Source organism: Prinia subflava, chromosome 7 (assembly GCF_021018805.1).
Source record: "Prinia subflava isolate CZ2003 ecotype Zambia chromosome 7, Cam_Psub_1.2, whole genome shotgun sequence".
In the NCBI taxonomy this organism is placed as follows: domain Eukaryota; kingdom Metazoa; phylum Chordata; class Aves; order Passeriformes; family Cisticolidae; genus Prinia; species Prinia subflava.
The window spans coordinates 14,823,094-14,832,526 of NC_086253.1; the positions used below are offsets into that span (position 1 = coordinate 14,823,094).

The window sequence follows — 9,433 nt, forward strand, 5'->3', positions numbered from 1 at the left end:
GCTCCTGACGAGCCGATCTGGAGGACAGCTCAGCGCCCTCCCCGAGACGGCTCAGACGAGCCCCACTGCCCGCCTCCCCCCGCCTCGCCCCGGCCAGGTGCCCTCAGCGGCCGCCCTCTTCCTCCTCCTCCTCCTCCTCCCCGTGGAGCGGCTTCCCCTCTCCCCGGAGATCTCCGGGGCTCTCTCCGCCCAGCTCCCGCCGCTGCTCTCTGTTCATCTGCCAGCGGCTCACAGCCGTCCCCGACCTCTCCCCAGCCGCCGCGGCCACACACGACCCTCGGGGAGGGAACGCGCACGCCGTGCCCGCCGCCCCGCTCTGCTCGGCGGGCGGACCCGCCCTGGCTCCCCGCGGACCGGCCGCATCCCCCCGCCGTGCCGCAGCCCCCTCCCCGCCAAACCCGTCTCTCCCGCTCCCCAGCCCCCGCAGCACTGACCTGCCCGCCGGCCGCCCCTCTGCCCCGCCTCACCCCGCGCTCCCAGGGCGCCTCCATCCCGCCGCTCCCACAGGTCGCTCTCGCAGCCCCTGCCGAGCCCCCTGGGATCCCTTCCCGCGGGCAGCCCCATTCCCTCGGCCCCCGCCTCCCTCGACAGCCACCTGCCCCCCCACCCGGCTTCCCACGGAGCCCCCCTACCCCCGATGCTCTCCTCCCGCCAGGGAAGGGGCCGCGCTCTCCCGGCCAGGACCTCCCGCCCGCAGCGGGAGAAGGCGGGGGAGCCTCATCCCCGCCTGCTGCCCCCCACGGCCCCGCCAGAGCTGCCCGGGACCCCTCCTCACCGGTGGAGCGGGGACAGCGAGCCGGAGGCGGCGGGGCACGGCCAGCACAGCACAGCCCAGCCCGCTCCGCCTCAGAGCGCCGCGGCAGCCGTGCTGGCGGGGCCGCCCGCGCATGGATTATGGAGGGCGGGCTCTGCCCCGGGCCGGGGCTGCAGGACCACCCCGACAGGCCGGGATGGTGGGGGGAGGAAGAGGAGGAGCGTGAGGGGTTTAACCCCGGCGGGATGTGCTGGGCCAGCGGAGCGGGAGGTAGGCATAGGCTGCGTGCTGCGGTCGGTGTAACGCAGCGAGCGGGTCCTGCTGAACCCGCACCCCTGTGGTGCGCAGCGATCGGGACCTGTTGCATCCCGGGCAGGCTCCCGCCCTGCTCCCGGCCGGCAAGGTCCTCCGCCACGCCGGGCTCCGGCAGGCACAGCCCGCCTCGCCGTCCTGGGCATGGCCCTGCATCTCCCTTGGCGAGTGCCTCTGCGGGTTGGTTCGAGGTCAGGCGGGTTTGCTTTTCCCAGCAAGATGACTTACCCCATTAACTTCTGAAAAAAAAAAAAATCTTGTTTTACTCCTCTCGAGAGGTGTCCTTATTTCCTGATGGGTTTAGCATTTCCTTTTAGGGCTGTTACCTGTGTTCCTAAGTGTTCTCTGTTCCCGAAGGCCAGTGATTTATTGGTGAAATGAGAAGTGTTTTTCTTACAGGTTGCGATACAGTTGTGCTTTCCTTCTGCCTTGTGCAGATTTTTTTGTGCTTTTGATTTGCAACTTTGGTGTATTAAAGTGATTCCTCTAATGCAATAGTGAAATATGAACATCATTCTTGCCTCCGTTACTACACCCTCTGTTATTCAGCATCACAAATGCATTGCAAGACAAAGCAAGAATTTTCGTTGGACATTCAAGTTTATGCTGGTTCCTTGGAAATCAGTAAAAAAGTGATGGAGAAAGCAGTTAGTCTCCCTTTTGCAGACAGAAACAAAACAAGGCAACAGCTATGGCACCATTCTGCATTGCTAATTTAAGCCTGGCCAAACATCGAACAGTTTTCCCACAGGCACTCTTCATGTTGCTGAAATCTACCTGTATTTCAGCTCAGGGCATTTGCCAGCAGTGTACATCAAAGCACACGTTGCTACACTGGCTGCACACAGAACGATTATCCTGACCAGAGTTAATCTTAGCTTGTTAGCAGGAGGATATGTAAAGGCACCGCCCTAAATGGAATGGTACAGAGCTCAGAGAAAGGCTCTTGTCCAAGTTCTTGTTAGAGTTGTCATAGGCACCCAAAGCCAGGTGTCGAGAGCAGCAACAGAGTAGCCTTGTGAAAAGCAGAACACCTTGACAGATGGACAAATGTGTTAAATTAGTCAGATAGTCTGACAAAGGGAATTACAGTTCCTGTCTTAAACTTTGGATGAAACTTGTTCTAAATACAAGAGAATATTCCTTCCAAATAATGGGCTGTGGATGCCCGACACTGTTAATGAGACAACATGGTGAGTTTGATTCCTTTGCTTCCATTCAGGATCAAACCAGAAAGGCCAAGTCCTACTGACCTCAGTGACTGACTGACTGATTTTAAAATGCAGAGTGAAGGCATATGGCTGTAGTGATAGATATCTGCAAGGATGGAATAGTCTGTAGGAACTCATAGAGAATGTGGGAATGCAAAGGAGAAAAGTGTGGAATGAAGCTGCAGAAAGCCTTGACTTGCTGGAGCCAAAGACATTTAGATTTTCTCTCGGATTACTAATTTATACAAGTTATAGGTTTTCTACCATTTATGGTAGGCTACCACAGTACTTCTGGATGAGAAATGTCTGCATAAACAAGGATATGAAACTAGAGTAACAGGAAAAAGACACTAGCTTTCAGGCAAAAATTGAACCTGAATCAAAACCAACACTACTAAGGGAGGCATTTCTTCAACAGATTAAGCCAACACCTATTTTATGATTAGTATTACCTGTGTATGACAGATCTGTTTCTTTTCATGGACGTTGCTATCAATATACGAAACCTTTCCAGTCATATCTGAGTTTCTCTGTATTATTGGGATCTAGCCTGAAATAAAGGACTTGCCTAAAGTTTCTGGAAGTGACAGAGTTAGTCACTAGTTAGTTAAATACAATAATTTATATTGTATTGGGTGCTGAAAATGTGTTGTCTGAGTGACACCTAGTTAAGATGTCAAAGCTTGTCACTGTGAGATGGTAAATGGAAGCGTGACCCCTTCAGCTGCCTCCCGTTACATTGCTGGCAACCCCAAGCATGTGTCTGACCTGAAACTGCTCTGAGCAGCTGGTGACCTTTCCTTGATGTTTCTTCTCTGCTAACTGCACATCAGGTAGAGGCAGACAACTGTAAAGCAGGAAATACTGCACCAGTTTGCAGCCCTTTCTCTCTGTGTCCCTGCCATCCAAATCGCAGCTGTGCCTGGCCTTGTGCAAGGGGTGTGCTGCTCTGTGGTTTGCCTGCACATGGAACACAGTCACATTAAAAAAAACAGGGTGGAGTCTTAGCAAGCTCAGAGACATCAAGAAAATTTGTCCTTGAGGGAATGCATCATCTTCTATCGGTCCTTTGTGCCTTATTAGGGCAATTGGGCTAAATTTAATCAGGATGCCTTCTAACTCTGTTCTTTATGGTCAAAACTTTTAAATTATGTCAGCACTCAGAGCTGTGATCAGGTTCCCAAGGCAGCTGAACCCCAATTGCTCACATAAATAAGGAAGCAGTCTTTCAAACCACAGCACCATAGGTGATGAGGCCTCTGAAAACCTGCTGTATAAGCATCCAAAACAGTAACAGCTGGATGAAATAACCTGACCCATACTCTGTGGTGAGCATTTGAAAATCTGGCTGTGTATCTCTGTTATCTGAGAGGAAAATCCTCAGATAACAGGAAGATACATGAGATTTAGAGCTTAACTATAATGGTTGTATCATGTAATTGATTTTTAAAAAGAGCTTGTGATTAAAGGTCCATTAGATAAATAGCCCTTTTCATTAGTTGGAGTCAAGCTAAGTATAGTATTCCCTGAAGAGACATAAAATCGTAACTCCAAACTACCCACCTCCCAAAAAGAAAAAGGACAAGGTAGAAAACCCTTATATTGTGTTTAGTCTTCCTCTAGGTATTTGTTTAGAGAGAGAAGGGTGCATGGAAGTATGGGAGAGGAGCAGCATGCCCCTGCACCAGGGCTGTGGAGAAAAGTGTTTTACATACACCCTTTGCCAAGAACATGTCAGAGTGACAGCATCCAGCATTCTGCCAGCATCCCAAAATTGAACCAATCTACTTATCCCTCTTGCCAGCTCTGCCCTTTAGCCCTATGCCTGCCCACTTTGCTCTGCTTTCTGTGGGTTACAACCCCTGAGTCCTTCCCTGCCCTCTGCCACTGTGCACCTTGCCTAGCTCTGCCCTTCCTCCTGCCCCTCAGTGCCACCCTTCCCTCCAGGCCTGGCTTAGCCCTTTGGATTCTGCCAGCCCTCCCAATCAGCAAAGGCTGCCCAGCAGCACTCACCAGCTACCTGCATGGCCCCTGCCCTCCTTCTGCTCAGCTCCTCATCATCACCCTTTCTCCCCGCCCCAACATCCACAGCTGCAGCCTTCCTCATCCTTAATTCTTCTGTGGGATGCAAGGCTTAAAGGATTACAGGCTGTACGAGTTCACAACCCCAACTCCAAGCTGTGAACTCTTCGAGGCTGGAGCCAGGCTCACCCAGGGCTGGAGTCAGAGCAAGCAGGCCGTGAATCTGTGTGTTAGACACAAAATATGCAAAATATGAAAGAATTATTGGAATCCATAAAAATGGTGGGAAACAGTACAATGGCTGTGTGCTTGACATGTATTTGCTTAATTTCTTAACCCAAGGGAAAAAATTAAAAAAAAAAAAAAAATGAAATGGCCAATGTTACATTAATTCTCAAGCTTAGAAAACAATGTGATGTTTCATTGTAGACCTTTGATCCATGGCAGTTTAGGATATGATTTCAGTAAGGATTGCCTTCATTTGAATGGAAGATTTATATCACTTTAGTATGCCTTCAGAGAGTTGATGTTTTGTCAGCTACATGTCTTGCCATTACACTCTGTTGTGCCCCTTTCTTGTGACTGTGATAAATCTGCACGTCACCTTGTCAGGAACTTAAAAATTGTATTTATTGTTTTTCATCTGAGGAAACAAACCAGTAGTAGTTGCTGTCACAGATTTCACTGCTAAACAAAGATACAAAATGACAGGGATTACATGATGCATGTACTTGGAGCTTGTATCTTCTTTTATGAGCTCCCCCTCCCCACCAAAGACTGTTTTTTCCATCATTTCTATGTTTTATTTCTGCTTGCAAGCTTTGACTCTTGGCATCCTGATAAACCACAAAGTCAGGGATGCTTGAAACAAAAATGGGAAAGGCACATTTCTTTTTGACACTAAAACAAAATTAATAATCCAAAAGAAAATCAAACTGTCTTTAGCCCCAGCAAGTCAAGATTCTCTGCAGCTTCATTCCTTGCTCTTCTCTGCATTTTCACATTCTTTTCAAGTTCCTGTCCTGGTTCTGATGCTGTTTGGTAACAGAGTAGGGTGCAATGGCCAACCACCAGTCCAGATTTTGGTTCCAGCTCCAGCACCTTACACTTCTGCTCAGCATGAGCAGAAATGTCCTGCTCAGCATCTCCAAGGTTCTTCCTGTGGGAACTTGATGTAATGAGTTTTCTGATAGAGGGCATGGCCATATCAGGAAGGGCATTTCAGTTTGTTAGAAAGCACCTTATGGCTTTGAATGAACGCTTTCAGATAAGTCCTGAAAAACCTCCTTCACATGTGTAATTTCACCTATTAGAAAAAGAGATTTTAAATAAGGATGCTCCTGTTTAGCAAACTTGAGCACACGGTTTGGTGCCTTCCCCTTCAGAAATCAGGATACTGCCATGGGACATAGGACTGTCTGTTCTCAATACTGCTGATTCCTTGTTGTGACCAGTTAAGCACTGGCTACCAGTACAGCTCTTTCTTGTGATACACTGGTATCTTGTGGGGGACATACAGGCTTCAGCTGGGCTGGGTTCTACGGTCCCAAAGTTCAGTCCTGGCTAACAAATTCTTCTGTGCAGATGATGCAAGTGGCCAGCAGCTGTATGTGGGACAGCACGAGCCTAGACAGTGGCCTCACCTCACCTACTGCCATGGACACCTGGAGATTAGAACTGATAGATTCTTTTTCTCTCTTGTGGCTTACTTATTTTGGATTTTTTTAATGAATGCATTTATAAATTTCTTCTGAAAGCCAGGACCTGAGATGGACTGCTTGGGCGGAGGCAAGAGAGATTGTGATACACGGTTTACACAGACTATGAATCCAGTAAAAGTATCTGTATGTCAGTAAGAATAGAACACTGCAAAAATATTTAATCAGCAAAACTGAGTGCATATGTGAACACTATCACAGAAGCAAAGTCATTGATCTGGATAGTCACTTTTCAGGAAAAAAAAAAAAAAAGATTGGTTTTCATCTTTGTTTGTGATTCTCTGACAAGCAGAAGTCCCCTCAGCACAGGGTGACAATCCAACGCTTTCCACAAAACGTAATCCTACCTCAGGAGCTTAGCTGCTGCAGTGACCTTCTTTTGTCTGCTTGCTCTGTAGTAAATGCTGTCTGACGTGAGTAAAGAAGATTGGAAGAAGGTTATTTTTAATATCAGTATTAAATAATCTGTAGCACAACAAAACCTGACAAAGAAAGGCATCTGTTCATTATGTTTTCAGAGAGAATGACACCACCACCTACAACATCTTGTAGGGAGCTCATAAACAGCATACTTTGCAGGATTAACCTGACAGGGCCCCTTCGCTCCAGTTTCTATTATTAACTTTACACCTAGTGCAAGTCTCCTGAAATGAACTATATGAGGTATAACAATTTATTTAATACAGACTATACCTCAGTTGTAAATTTATTAGCAGGATAGTAAAGGCCTGGGTTTTAAAAGCTCTTCACAGAGTTGTGCTGAGCACCTGATTCCTAGGGTTCTTAGAGGGTGAGTAGACAGCAATTTTTATCATTGTCCGGGCTTCATGGTCTAGGTTATGAACTTTTCCCCCTCTCTCCTCGTATTCAGCTCCACACTTAAAAACTCCCGCAGCATTTCTGTCCCGCTCCCAAGCTCCCAATTTCCACTGGATGGCTGGGATAGCAACACACTACCCACAAGCTGTTATCACACAAAACAGGAGTACAACCTCTCCTCTTTGCCACCTCACAGCTCCAGCTCCCTGCTTGGTCATCTCAGGTTTGATACAAAACCATTCACCATGGCTGAGCACAAGACTGCAGCCCTGGTGATAACATGATCCAAGGAAAATTACTTTTTTTTCTTATACTGTAATGAATTCTTTTTCCAAGGAAGATATTTTCAGAATTTTGTGAAGATTGGCTCTTTCTTTCCCTAATGTTCTCATTTATTATTTCCTGTATTTTACCTTCCTGCTGCTAAGCTATAAGAGACCAAGAAATTGTGAAGTATTTCTACTGTTGAAGATGTAAGATGTAAAAAAGGAAAGCTGACACTGTTTCTTTGTCTTTTTGCATGTCAGAATAGCAAAGGTTTTTCATTTTATAAGTATTTCCTGGCAACATTAAGCCGTTGAGAACAGAGAACATGTATGTTGGAGGACACCTGAGGTTTGTTGCTTTAAAGTTAATCTGTAATCTTCAAATGAAGCCTGAGTTGAGGTAGCACTCAGCTGTATTTCTGCAGGCAGCAGTGCAAGAATCAGCCTCATGCTCCAAGAGCCACAGAGTGTCTCTTGGTTCTGCCCTACTGCAGGCTACAGCTTCCCTCCCTCTCTGCTTGAGTTCACAGTGCAGCTGATGGGTACAGCAGGGTGCATCCACGTTGTTAGGCTTGTTTGATCTTTGCTCAAGTGTCCTGTCTCTGGCTCCATAAGTCCACATGAGTCTCCAGACTGGTAACAGTGAAGTCTGGGGGTGCAGGTCATTCTGCAGTCTGCACCCTTTGGCCTGGGAACAGAGACCCACATAGCCACAGAAACCAGAGACATTGCACACTTCATTCCTAATCTGAGCAAAACAAAGACTTTCATCAAGTTTGCTCATCACCTGCTTTCATAAAAGGGACTGCAGCAAGTCCTGCACTCCTTGGTCTGTACCTCATGCTGTGAAGAAAGGAATGGTCAGGGGTTGTTCCATAAGCCAGAGAGGACTGTTTTGATTACCTTGCATGGGATTCATATGCACAACATACACAAATCCAGGAGGATTTATACTAGTTTCAATATTAAGCTAGCAGGTATGGCAAACTCCTGGGAAGAGGTACCTGGATGTCAGATGAGAGTAGACTTTGGTGCACTGTGAAATGTCTGAATGGACAACTTCTCTCATCATTAAAGATTAAAATTTTAGCCTTCACCTCATTAGTCCAATTTAATTTTCCAGTTTCTTTTCACTCTTTTGAACAACCTCATAATAGTAATGACCAGTGTAGTGGGTCCACAGTACCAAGCAATACCAAAGAATTAGGTGTGGTACCACTCAGTGGTGATAGTAAATCTTCAAGTCTGACCTCTTGTACTGGTTTGAAAGCAAAACCAGTGAGACTCCAAGTCAGAAATACAATTTAATAGAGAGAGAAGAAACAAACAACAAAAAGGGTTAAAATAAAATAAGATAAATGCAATAGTACAAAGGACCACTGACAGAGTCAGAATGCAAACCTGACACCCTGTTGGTCAGGGTGTTGGAAGCAGCCTGAAGCAAGTCCTCCTGGAGTGACAGATGTGGCTCTGTTGAAGTAGAGATGATCCTCAAGAAAGGGTCCAGTCATCCTCTGGGAATCCAGTGGAAACAGGCTCCCTTGTTGTTTGGGATTGCTGGTTTTATGTCAGTGGAAAGGCTTTGGCTCCTCCCTCTGGGTGGAGCATCTCCCAATGGAATGAGGTGATGTTATCAGTCACATGAGAGGCCTTAAATGGCCCATTCACAGGTGATGTCCCTCAGAGGAGGATGGGTGGAGGAGGAGATAAGAAGGCCCTGCCATATCTAGTGTTATCAGTTGTCCCATTAACAGAGGGCATTCACCCTCCTTCCACCCCTAGAGTTATAAGAGATGAAGAGCAGTATCTCCCAACTTGCCTCAGATGATGAAGCATATTCTATTTTCAACATATGAAAATAGAATACACATTTTTGGTTGTATTTTTTCAACCCAAGACGCCTCTGCATCTTGGCCCAACACTGTTTGGTGCCATTTGACCTTTATGAGATTATTTTAGTCTTTTCCTTTGACAAGCTGATAATATTATCATAGTGTAGCACCATTCTTAAATATTTCCAGGTAGAACTTCTATGCTTTTCTTTTTTCTTTTTTTCTTTTTTTCTTTTTTTTCTTTTTTTTTTTTTTTTCTTAATAATGTATTAGAAATAACCATGTTAAACAATGAAACAAGTTTTTAAAAAGAGTGTCTGTTCTTGGAACAGGCAGTGGTCCAAAGCGGACACGACAGATAAATGATTGGGATTTTGGTGCCAATTCCAACTAGAAAGCAGCAGTATTCCCTTCAGCATATGAAGCCTGCAAATCCTCCACAGCTGCTAAAATGGAGAAGGTCTTTTGACAAATCTTGAAGCCATTGTTTATTATTCTA

At 46.5% G+C, this 9,433-nt stretch overlaps 1 protein-coding gene across 4 annotated transcripts in view; it reads right to left on the reverse strand.

Moving 5' to 3' along the window:
• PROM1 (prominin 1) overlaps nt 1-917 on the reverse strand; it is a 63,356-nt gene extending 62,439 nt beyond the window's left edge. For 2 of the 4 annotated variants that reach the window (XM_063401653.1, XM_063401648.1), the window contains exon 1: nt 776-917. The gene's annotated coding sequence lies outside the window, so the exon portion shown is untranslated. The remainder of the gene's footprint in view (nt 1-775) is intronic. The other 2 variants (XM_063401654.1, XM_063401652.1) reach the window with 1 other exon arrangement.
• Between the last annotated feature and the right edge of the window lie 8,516 nt (nt 918-9,433).